The 11,425-nt window shown below is 38.9% G+C and overlaps 1 long non-coding RNA gene across 1 annotated transcript; it reads left to right on the top strand.

The window, feature by feature from the left end:
- Nucleotides 1–10,227: 10,227 nt before the first annotated feature.
- LOC147629651 (uncharacterized) lies at nucleotides 10,228–10,752 on the top strand. Its single transcript, XR_015267799.1, has 3 exons — nucleotides 10,228–10,280; nucleotides 10,396–10,495; nucleotides 10,577–10,752. It is a non-coding gene; the product is annotated as an uncharacterized LOC147629651 (long non-coding RNA).
- The last annotated feature ends 673 nt before the right edge of the window (nucleotides 10,753–11,425 follow it).

Raw genomic sequence — 11,425 nt, 5'->3', positions numbered from 1 at the left:
ATGTTTCCACAGTGTTTTTCAACACTACTAAAAAAAAACAGACAAACATTAGGCATTTTCTTTTTAGGGAAATTTTATTTTGTTCTAGACACTCTCTTTACATGATCAGAGGTCTATTGCAGAACTCAGATTTTGCTGATCAGGGATTGATGGGTTCAGGTCAAATTTTTGGAAAAAATTTAGCCACCAGGCTGTGCCAAGTGTTAAGGCTTTATTATGTAATTCTTAGAAAGGGCTTGGGGGTTAGTTACGTGTGAAAGTATCCTTTGGGATCTGAACCAAGTAGTTATTACCCTGACAGTTGTATCTAGGAAAATGATGGATGGAACGTTGATTCTGATCGCTAATGAATGAAGGAGAAGTTCTGCTATGTCTTTGCGCAGTGTTTATTATGTCTTTCTTGATGTTTGTGCAATCATTATGCTGTCACGATGAATCAGAGTCTGCGCTCTGATGTGCTCTGAATGGTGTTGAGGATGTATTATTTATTAATGCCTTGTACAGAACCTTTTAGAGGGCCATGTACACTTGGTCCAAATTGTGCTTGAAATTTGACACTCCCTCCTACTCGTGTGGGGTTGTAGAAGTTTCCGTACTATCTTCTTGGTTGGAAAGATACTAAACACTCCCAACTGTGATCTTCCTAGAGGGTTTCTTGGAAGGCATTACTTTTCACCATCGTCAGGCTCATAATCTTGCAAAAGGCACGCTTGACTCCATTTTTGCACTGGTTGGGTTGTGTGGTTGAAGGTTCTCTACAAACTGACTCGCCCTGAAAAGCCCCTCCATGCTATGGCTTCTTTGTAGACTTGTTTCAGGGATGTAATTCTAGCAAGATCAATTTGAGCAGAAACAGAACTTTCAATTTCAGAGTTTCCTTTACTTGAAGGTGAAGAATGCTACTTGGCGGAGACTTTTGTGCTCAATCGTAATTTCCCAAAAAGGAAAGATTTTTGGCCTAGTTGTGGTAGAGATCTCCCTCGGCATGAAATTTTTTGGTGGAGTTGCAATAAAGTTCCCTAGCACGATCGCTTGGTCAATTTTCCTCTCAGTGGCCCATGGCAAGATAGCGGGCTGAGGTAACAAACCTGTGAGATCCTTGTCCCCACCGCGCAATGAATTCAAGGGTGCTAGCAGCGGAAGTAGCACTTCTTGCGGCGCGAGGCAGGGTCCCTCACTCAGGGCCTCACCCATGGATATCTGACAAGAGACTAATCCATCGGTTCTTTCAAAACCGAACCCGGAAAAAACTTTCCTTGCCCGACAAGCACGGGTGATTCCTCCAGGGTATTTTTTCTCTAACGTCAAAAGCCTTAACTAACTAAACTGATTTGACCGAACCAGTAAGTCCCATAGTCAAATCAAGGAAAAGATTGCACTTAAATCATAGAGACCAACGCTTTTTTCCTCATTGAGAGGCAGAGCCATTGATTCTTTTCCATAGAATAATTTTTGTCTGGGATTTACTTCATCTATCATACCATAACAAAATTGAGTCTCAATTTAGGGATCCATCAGTCCAACCTAACCCCATCCAGTCCGCTGGGTTAGCCAACCGCCCCCAACCACTGTAGTGATGGGATCCAATTAAGAATTTGGTTAGGTTTTGTCCTGAGTACCAGGGAAAATAGTTCCCAGGCCCCCTAGCCATGTATTCATGCAAACTTAAAATTAGTCACACCACTTACACACCCAATATGAAATTACCTTTTTCACAGAATCAGCTATCTTTAAAACAATCATTTAATGAAATCAAAGAGTCATTGATCATAATCCTCAAAACCTCTGGTTGAATCCTTAATTCCAATCATTCCTTCATCAGTGTACCTATGGCATCATTGGCAACCAGAACGCTCACCACTTGTCCACTCAAGGGGCCTTTTCGATAGTTCCTAGCTCATAGTAGTAGCCGGCAATATATTCACATATCAAAATGGAACATTAGGGAAAAACGGAGCTCATTTTGGGGCCCTGTAAGAAATTCACTATTTTTCGATTTATTTCTCTCCTAAAAGATCTCAAAAATAATAAAATATGGAAACGTGGCTCAGAACTGTCAGTAAGGACCACTGAACTGTCAGTTCAGAAAAGAATAAGATAATCTTTTGTCTAACTAACACGATTTTGCATTAAATATCTCCTTAATTTTTTTTGTTTCTCGAAGATTTCGCATCTCTTTTGACGACGTGTGCAGGCCTCTCATAAAGAATCCATCACTGAACTTAATGATTATATGGATACCGCCGCACTTCCACAATTCATGTTACAAAAAGACTATGAGATTGACAAGCCAACTTTGCAACCTCAGAAGCACAAAAATGGCCGATACTAGTGAAGTACAATCTCAGAAGAAGCGATTATATCATCTTCACATCGACTTAGAAGAACAATATGCTCCAGCACAAAAAAGACGAAAGGATACGGTGCTAAATGCTCAACAACGGGAAAATATGAGAAGAGAAGGGCTCCAATATATTGACTTATGGTGTGATGGAAGTATATATCCAAAATGTCTAGTACAAAACTCTACACCTCCATTTGTCAATCCAACCACACTATTGAGGTTTGCGGGCGATGGACAAAATGGACTTCTTGGTTATATTTCAGCACAGTCTGCATTTGCAGAAACATATAAAACAATGTACCTACAAGAAAAGGGAGCCAGGATTCAAGAGATAGCTATTCGTGCAAAATTGGAGCAGCAGTTGCAGAATGAAATTGAGGAGCATTCAAAGAGTAAAAAAGAGTTAACAAGATCAAGAAGGAAGAGAACCATGCTTGGAGACAGACAACGAAGTAGGAAGATTAAAAACATTGCAAATTTGAAGGCTGGGACTGGTGGATGCAAGCGAAGAATTCAGGAAGCAAGGTTAGTTTGTAATTTTTTATTTTTTAAACTCAAAAATACTCTCAAATGACTATATGTATTTTGTCCATTAATGCAAAACAGGATTGGAAGTGTTGAATAATATAGGCATATTGTGTTGTTACTATATTGTTACTATAGGAAATTATTGGAGCCTGCAAAAGAAAATATGGATCCCAACCTTCTTCCAGTTAAACAAATGAAAGGATTGCTTTCTTGTGGTGTAGCAAAAGGTTTGATTGAAGAAAAAAAATACAAAACAATTAAACGCAATGTTGTAGAGGACTTTATATCCAATAATCAAGTTGATGGTACTACAATCCAAGAGGCTCTTGATGTTAGTGGAGTTAGCAGGAAGGGATATAGTTCGATTTTCCATGCGATATCCTCAACTTTGAGAGATCAAAGGATTAAACGAGTTTTACTGCCAAATCCAGCAATAGTGTGGAAGATAAGAGGTCATTTGAATGAAAGTATAGATGAGTTTATTGGACCATATATCCATATTGAAGATATATTTCATGGTGCTAAAGGAACCACTGTGTATGACCCTTGGAACAATATATTTGTAGATCTACAACAACTTCAAAGAAGAATGGTCGAGTTTTATGGAATAACATTTGAAGAGTGCAAAGGCATTTTGAAATTTGTTATCAAACTGGATGAGTGTGAGGTTGTAAAGGAAAAGAAAATGGAAAGGATTACTATCACATTGATGAATGGAGCACTTGATACATCATTGAATGAAGCGAGTTCGAAGTATTTTAGTGTGCAGTCGGAGAAACACATATGGTGGTTGGGCTCATTCCAGGTATGATCATTTTTTATTTCGTACTTGATTTTAGTCAATGTTTTCAAATCTTTTATAGTAAGACTTTTGTTTTGTATAATCACAGGTAAAGACAGAAGACCATGAAACACTAGATTGGGTGTTTCACCACACGGAAATACCAAGAATAATTAAAAGACAGGTGCAAGGAGAGAATCTCCATGTTGCAGGAAAAGGTGATTTTCAAGTAGAGTGGCACATGGCGGGGGATCTTAAAACACTTAAGTGCATGTATAACGTTAGTAAAGGAGGTAACTCAAAGTCTCCTTGTCTTTACTGCAAAGAATCAGCGCAAGTAATGGATTCTAAATGGTGGAAGAGAGCACCTAATAGAGATAAAGTTGACCCTGACTTCAAGGCCATTCTTGACATTCCACTATGTAATGTTCACATATGCACATTGCATGCTCTATGTCGAATTATTGAGAAATTGATATTTTTGTATATTGGATTTGCTTGGAAACTCCGTCCCGAAAGAAATAGAAAGGATGCTCTTCATGCATTGGAAAAAGTGTTATCCGATATAGGTCTGCATGGAGGTGATGTTCATATCACAAAGGATTTTAAAAAGTCTAGCAATGGCAAGGAGGTACCAATCAAGCCCTCTATTGGTGGTGTTAAGGCAAGAAGATTCTTGTCTCGACCCAAACACAATAGTAAGCAAGTAAGGCAAGGTAGAACAGTTTCAAGGATTAGTTATGGATTGTGGAAGCAAGTCCATAATGCCGTGAAAGATCATGAGGCAGATGGGGAAGCACGAAATGTGAAGGCAGAGGTGTGGAGGTCTCTTGATCAACTCTTCATGTTTTGTGACAATGTAACATGGACAAAGAGTGATTACAAGAACTTTGAAGAGGCAATAAAACATTTTGGGAAGTCAATGAAAGACGCATGGACAGCCTGCAATATAACTCACTACATGGTAAAGTGATGTCTTCTTCTTTTACTTAAGTGTGATCCTCTTTTCTTTTATAACTTACTATGCATTCTTATGTCTTTGTGAAAACAGCATATCATCTACAACCACCTTCCCTATTTTGTCAAAAAGTATGGATGCCCAGCAATTTGGTCTACCCAAGGCATGGAGAAGTCTCACTACATGGCACGTAATGCATTTTTCAGACACACACAACACTATGGAGGGAGTCAAAAGGCAAATAGTCTGAAGGAAGTCTTCCAATGGTTTTACCGAGGCATTCTACAAAGGCTGCATGCTAAAAGAAAAGTTGCTAGCTCCAAAGTCAAGCTTGCTTTTATTCTAGCCCAAAAGCAAAGACGAAGACAAACTTTGGACAATTCAATGGCAGCAGAGAGACATAGACAGTGGAGGGATTCGAAGATATTTAGAAACCATAAATGGACAAGTAAACATGAATAGCAGTTTGTAACTTATTGGTGTTATGTCCACATGTTTTCAAACTCAATCAATAGATTTTTATTCTGTGGAACATTTGACTCTTGGTGTAATGCCTATATGTTTTGAGACTCCATCAAAAGTAAGTCTTTTGTGAAACATGTGATCTATATTAACAAGCATCAATACATCCATATATTAACACACAAAAAATTCAATCAATACTACTTAATTATGCTAGACATACTGTTGATCCTTACCAATAAAATACTGAGTGTCAAACACTTTTAGAAGCTTTTGAGTGTGGGACGTGTAGTACTGAAGTGTCGTACGGTGATGGGACAAATGCAAAAGGGTACTGATCTTACGGACAAGGAACTGATGAGGATCAAAGACTTTGTACAAATCAGTTCAACTTCAACATAATGTTTGTGCTATATTTGATGACTAAATCCTATTACTCCCAAGGCTTGCGAGTCGGAACTCTCTTTTTGAACTTGATTGGACTCTTTTTCTTCCTTATTGGCTTGATGTCGACTTTCTGTTTATCAATGCTTGCCTCTTGCTTGTCTGAGAGGGGTATCCTTGTCTTCAGCTATCTCCACGTGTTCTTCTTCTTGGATTGTGTGGCCTGATGCAATCATGGGTGGCTCTCGAAACCTTATGAGCTTGTGTTTTCCATAGCCCTCTAGACATTTGGGCTCCTTAACACCACATGCTAATGCATAAGAAGTGTAAGACAAAAAGTAAGAGGGCCTAGAGGCCTGCTTATTCACATAATCCCCAAATATATCTATGGCGGACAACCTCTCTATTAAAATGATCTTAATGATACATAACTACAAAACATTTAAACACAACATAAAGTATTTGATTTGAAGTAATAATATCATACCCTCTCATTTTCATCAGCAAAACAAGAAGTTCATCTTTCCAAAGATTTATTCCTCTCCCCTCCAGTCCAGCCTCTTCTTTAAGTTTTTTCTTATGAAGTGATGAGAGATTCATAGCTTCCTGGGTGAGCTGGAAGGTAGCTTCATCTGGCTCTTGGAAACTTTCAGCCTCTTTGAAACAAATAGTAAGGGCCTCTGCAGGATCAAAGGTTGTTTCCAAAGCTAGCAGTGAATGGTCATCCTCTATGCCAACCTCCTTGTCAAGCCTTGAAGCCTGGGCAATAAGGGAAATGGCATAGTCCTCCCTCAAATTGAACATACACTCTATATCATGGAGGAAAACATAATCTTTACCACCAATCAAGACACCTGGAAGCATGGGCACTGCATAGTTGCTGCTCTGAACATCAAAGTCTTCAACTGGCTGTGCTGCCCTAAGAGTTTCAGTCCTCAGTTGAACAAGGTCAAGAGCAGCCACTTGCAGCCCCTCATCCTCGAGGTTGATATCTTCTTCCTGCTCTGCCATATCTGTTGCCATAGGAATATCCTCTTTTACCTCCGCTATACAGATATATCTTCTTCTTCAGTCTCCTGCCCTTGCTCTTCTAGAGATTGTTGTTGAAAGACAATGTACATAAGGAATGCCATTTTTTCCTCAAGCACTCTACACTTTCTGGTGTGCAAGTTACAGCTGAATTTATATTCCTCAGGCAGGCTGTCAAACCTTCTATTCACATGGTACCTCAGCTTGTCAATGGAGACAATATGATTTAAATGCACAAAAACCTTTTCACCTTCCACAATCCTTCCTGCCTCTGTCAGTTGTTTGAAGGTATCCCAATGGTCTGAAAGGAAATCTCTGTGATGGTCCAAAAGAGAGCTCATAGTGAACTCCCTGTTGAAAATACTGTGGTATATGTGGAAGTTCCTTTGAGCCTTGCACTTGTGAAGAAAGTCAAATAGGAGCAAATCTGGAGATTTGTCCTCTTCTGGTTCCCTTTGTTTTGAAAGGGAAGACTCACCTTTCTACTCTAGTCTCTTGCTTTTGCCTGAAGCAAAATTTATATAACATGAATTCTATATGCTCACATATGCAATCAGATAATGTATAGGATATCACCAAACAAAACTCTTCATAAGCACACATGAATCACCTGGTGATTGCTGTGGTCTGAGTACAGCAGTAGAAAAGTCCAACTTCCTCTTGAAAGGAGGGGCCTGAGGATCAACTGTTCCAAAGCAAAAACATTTCTCATCATCAAGAAAGACATCTCCATGGACATAGAAAGCAAAACAATGAGCAAACAGTAAAAACCAAAAGAGACACAAGACTTTGCAACAAAACGCGATGCAGATCCATTTGAAAAATGTAAAGTGCTCTCCTCGCATTTTGTTGCAAATTCTCAATTTCTACTGACATCCATTTCCAATCAAATGCTAGGGATATCTTACAATGTTCAGGACAGTAAATGATGCAAGGAGGAATTCTCCAGTGCAAAAGAGATTAAAAGAAGGAGGAAAAAATTAAAACTAGAACAAATATCAGAATTTGCAGGAAAACGCGATTTGGGGCATTTGGAAAATGTAAACCACTATAATCGCATTTTGTTGCAAAATTCTAAATCCTACTCATATCCATCTCTAATCAAATCCTAGGGTGATCTGCTAGATTTCTAGGCACTGAGATTTAAGAATTCTACAGATGGAAGAAATATATATCAGAAAACATTGGAAAGGGTATAGATCTCTGACCTTTCTTTTCCTCTTCCATACTGTTGGAATAGCCCTGGAGATTCTCCTGCTCTCTTCCAAAACTGAGCTGTAGCACTGGTAACCTGGAGATCTGGTAATGGTAGTAGTCTTCAGACAGGTTGCAGAGTGGATGGAGTGTGTTGGGTAGAAAGTGGTCAAAGTGGGAAAGAAAAGGATGATGGGAGGGTGCTGGCAGGGATGGAATACGGGGAGGGAAAAGTGTTAATGGATCTAATTATGAAATCATGATTGGCACAATTTCCAAGGCAAAAAGTGACCCACAAATTTCAAATCCCAAAAGATCTGGTGGGACCCACACGTGTTAAAAAACGACTATATCTCACACGTGTGGTATTTAATAACTCCATTATTTGTATTTTGTAATAATCTACTCTCCTAACTCAGTTCTCCTGCATCTCTACCTCCCTACTCTACACCATCAGCATCCAGACCAGCAGCAGAGGTTCATACCCAGCACAGGATACTCATCATCAGCACAGCACACTTGCAGATAGCTTCCAGGTTAGTAAGAAAATCTTTTTCCTTTTCTTCTTGTTTAATAGTATATTAGGGTAAGGAATTGATTGATGTGATGTAGGTTACATATTATGATAAATATTATATGCATTTTTTAGATTTTCTCCACTGCATGTAGAAGCAGGAAGACTTTTTATTTGGGCCTGTTGAATGAGAGTTTGATCACTTCTTGATGTCCATAGGCTCAATCCATGTTGCACCAAGCTGCATACACACTGAAATGACTAAAGGCATGCTGAAGTATGTTGTCTCTAGAATTTGCAGCAAAACGCGAGGAGAGGATTTTAGAAATCTCAAAATAGTCCAAATCGCATTTTGTTGCAAATTTTAAAATGCTTCTTCATCCACCCATTTCAAGCCTGCATAGTTCTTCTATAAACACAATACATATTGTTTATAGTTGGAAAGATAGAGAATTCATCATATGAATGCAATAGCATGTTGTTTCAAGTATTTGCAGAAAAACGCGATTTTGAGCTGTTACAAATTTCAAATCATCATAATCGCCTTTTGTTGCAAATTGTTCAATTTTGCTTCATCCAATTTGTCATCACCTTCTCTAATCATTCTATGTTCTCCATGTTTCTAATCTTTTACTATTGCTTTGTATGGACCTTTTCAGAGTGATGGCAAGAACCAAGGCAACTGCAAGGAGGTCTGGCAAGGGGCCAGGGCTTGCAGCAGCAGCTGGGGCTGATGTCAAGGAATCTAGTGTGCATACAAAAGGAAGAGTTGCACATGGCAGGAAGGGGAAGCCAATGAGCATGCTGCAGCAAAAGTCCAAGAGGTTAAAGCATTCTGCTGGTGTGCTAAAGGAGATCAGGAAACAGCAAAAAGCTATAGGCTTTGCAATCCCCAAGGCACCTTTTCAGAGGCTAGTGAGAGAAATTTGTGATAGCTGGCACCTTGGTTTCAGGTGGAACAGGACTGCCATTCTTTCCTTACAGGAAATGGCAGAGGATTACTTGGAGAAGTACTTTGAAGATGCAATGCTTGTAGCAGCCCATGCTCACACGGTAACTCTGATGGCCAAGGACTTCAACACATTGTCCAGAGTGAGGTGGAGGTATGACAAGCTGGTCCATCCTGTGGAATGGCAGGACATTAAAATGAGAGACATATTATTAATTCCACCTACAAGGAAATTGAAGGCAGACAAGGTGAAGGTTGTTGAAGTGACCCACTCACCAGAGGGAAAGCTGCTTATGAGGAGTCACTGAAGCAGCAAATAGAGGAATCCAAATCTCCTATAAATGTGGAGACTGTACAGATGGAGCTACAGATACAGAGAAGGTTGCAGGAGCTGGGCCCTAACATAGTTGTCCATATTGAAGATGATTTTTCAGAGAATAATTTTGACTTGACAAGAGCATGCTTGGCAGCATTGGCTCATAAGAATGAGTATTGCTCAGATACTATCATTCTTGCAATGCTCTAGTAAGTGTCTTTTATTTTACATTTGTTTGCAAAACAATCCTTATTGTACCTCCTCCCTTACACCTTACCTTAATTATTGTTTTGTCCAATGTAGCATGATGAGAAGCTGGCTGAACCATGCTGTACAGTATACAGTTTATATTATTGATCCTGCAATTTCCTTCAAGTTAAGAGATCCAAAGGAAACTCCCATGGATATTTCCAATTGGTTCAGACACTGTGATTTTGATCATGTTGATATTTTGCTACTTCCATACCATAACAAGTATGTGTGTGGCTGCTTCTTTTGGGATTTTCCTTCAAGATTGAGTACTCTTGTAGCCTTTGATTTCTTAATGCTTTTTTCCTTATGCAGTGACCACTGGAGCTTTGCTTCTATTGACATCCAGCAGAAGCAATGCTTTTTATTCAACTCTCTTAGAAACACACACAGAGAGGTTAAATTGTAAGTGGTTTGTGTGCTATTTTTAACTTTAAACTTCATTATTTGGATTTAATGCACACTAACTGAATTATATGTATTGCAGTTGTATTAGAAGACTTCTAGATGCATTGGATTAGTGTCCTCCTAATGTCAATCTTTTGGATTCAATAGAGCCAATAGATTTAGAGGTAGAAAGTTGCTCCCTCTACTGATGTCTATTTCATGCTATGCCTTTGAACTTATTGAATAACTTTATTTTGTTCAGACATTAACAGTTTCTAACATATCTTTCCAACTATCCAGACACCACAACAAGATGATTCAAGTAGCTGTGGGCTGGAGAGTGCTGATTAGTGCCAAATATATACTTTCAAGCTATTTTGAGATAGGACAGCCAGAGCTTGTAAGAAAAAATAATTTTCATTTAGCTTCAAAAAATTTGATATTGGTACAAAGTGTTCTAAATCATCATATCTCATTGCAGATGAGAGAAGATAGCTTCAACTCGAGCTATGTGTATAGTTTCAGAGCTGATATAATTTGGAAGTTTTTGAAGTATGCCTTCCCCAAACCTATTGTACCAGCTACTGTCGAGTTAGGTGAGAGCTCTAAAGTCCGAGAAGGTGTCATACACCTTGATGACACAGATGATGCAGATGTGGTGCCACAAGAACAGGACATAGTGCTGATGAGGAGAAGCCACAAGAACAAGGACCTGTTGCTGCTGATGTTATTGAGGAAATGATGGAGCAACAGCAAACAGATGCTCCAGGGGTAGTAGAGGAGACAATGGAGCAGCACCAAGAGACTGTACACGACAAGATGGAGCAACAGAAAGTAGATTCTCCAAATAAAGATGATACGGTGAGCTTGGACCATGTAGAGCAGCCTCTAGATCAGCCTGTAGATAAATAGAAAATTGTTGTGAAGAATATGTTCTACATATGTAATTAAACACTTCTGTACAGAATTTTACATTTCTGAATATAATACCTTTGATTATGGAGTCTGTGTTATCTCAATTTTAAAATTTTCAATGTCTTTGCATTTTATTGATCTCTCTCTTCTTTTGAGCACCTGCAAAAAAGCAATATGAAACAATAGGATAAAGTAAACTAATAGCAGTGCTTAATGAGACTAGGATAAGTCACATGGTATACCTTCTTATTATTGTAGATAAATAAAAAGTCCTTTGAAATAGAACCTTCTGTCTCAAATAGAATGTCATTGCGCAATTGAGCTAGGGAGCAACATTGTCTTAATGTGATATTGACTAGCACATCACCATTCTCAACAACATCAATATCAAGAAGTTTATTTTCTGCACCAAAAG

This window comes from Cibotium barometz, chromosome 17 (assembly GCF_041138505.1).
Source record: "Cibotium barometz isolate CiBa-2024 chromosome 17, ASM4113850v1, whole genome shotgun sequence".
Lineage (NCBI taxonomy): Eukaryota > Viridiplantae > Streptophyta > Polypodiopsida > Cyatheales > Cibotiaceae > Cibotium > Cibotium barometz.
This window is presented reverse-complemented; position numbering and strand designations above follow the sequence as displayed.